This window comes from Galeopterus variegatus, unplaced genomic scaffold, assembly GCF_000696425.1.
Source record: "Galeopterus variegatus unplaced genomic scaffold, G_variegatus-3.0.2 Scaffold13770, whole genome shotgun sequence".
Taxonomy (NCBI): Eukaryota; Metazoa; Chordata; class Mammalia; order Dermoptera; family Cynocephalidae; genus Galeopterus; species Galeopterus variegatus.
Genome location: NW_007739881.1, coordinates 32,343 through 33,413, shown reverse-complemented (window position 1 = coordinate 33,413; position 1,071 = coordinate 32,343). Strand labels below are relative to the sequence as shown.

At 49.0% G+C, this 1,071-nt stretch overlaps 1 pseudogene; it reads left to right on the top strand.

Moving 5' to 3' along the window:
- Nucleotides 1–5: 5 nt before the first annotated feature.
- Nucleotides 6–736, top strand: LOC103581724 (annotated as a pseudogene).
- Nucleotides 737–1,071: the final 335 nt, after the last annotated feature.

The window sequence follows — 1,071 nt, the reverse complement described above, 5'->3', positions numbered from 1 at the left end:
ATCATTACATCCTCAATGGCTCCAAGGCCTTCATCAGTCATGGTAGTGAATCAGACATCTACGAGGCCAGTCCCGAAAGGAATGCATGCATATCTCATGCATAGTTGTGGAGAAGGGCCTCAGCTTTGGCAAGAAGGAGAAAAAGGTGGGGTGGAACTCCTAACCAACCCAAACCATGTTATTTGAAGATTCCGCTGTCCTTGTGGCTAATAGAATTAGGAGTCAGAGTCAGGGCTTCCTCATCACCATGAAAGGACTGAACAGAGAGAGGCTCAACATTGCTTCCTGCTTCCATCCTCACTGGAGACCACCTGAGCATTCGCAAGCAGTTTGGAGAGTCTCTGGCCAATAACCAGATCTACAGTTCAAACTGGCTGATATGGTGACAAGGCTGGCAGCCTCGCTACTGGTGATCCATAGTGCAGCAGTGGCTCTGCAGGAGTGGGAAGAGGCGGTGACCCTCTGCTCTATGGCCAAGCTCTTTGCTATGGATGGATGCTTTGCCATGTGCAACCAGGCTTTACAGATGCATGGAGGCTACAGCTTCCTGAAAGATTGTGCTGTTCAGCAGTATGTATGGGACTCCAAGGTCCATCAGATTCTGAAAGGGAGCAATCAAGTGATGAGGATGCTGATCCTCAAAGCCTGCCTCAGGAGGAGCACCCACACTTGGTATTCTGGCATGGTGTTCAGTGGTTCTGTGTGGGCTCTTCAGTTCCAGAGGAGTCAGGATTAGACTGAGAGCTGAGCTCTTCCAGGGTGGGACCAGCAGCATCAGCTGTTAGACTGGAGCAGAGTCCACAGAAGAACTGGAAGAGCTGCCCTGATGACAAATGTCACAAGAAGACATATTACCTGTTTTCCTAATGCCAGAAACGTGACCAGACAACATCAAAACAAAAGTCCTTTTGTGGATCCACTTTGTCTTGATTTGTCTGCATTTTTCTGGTTCACTCTTCTGGGTCCCTTTTCTAGGGACCTGGTTCCTTCCACTAGGTCTTTTCCTGATTGCAATGCAAAGGTGTGGGTTGGGGAAGTGGAGAAAAAATGCCCTCCTGTCTGTTCCTGTTC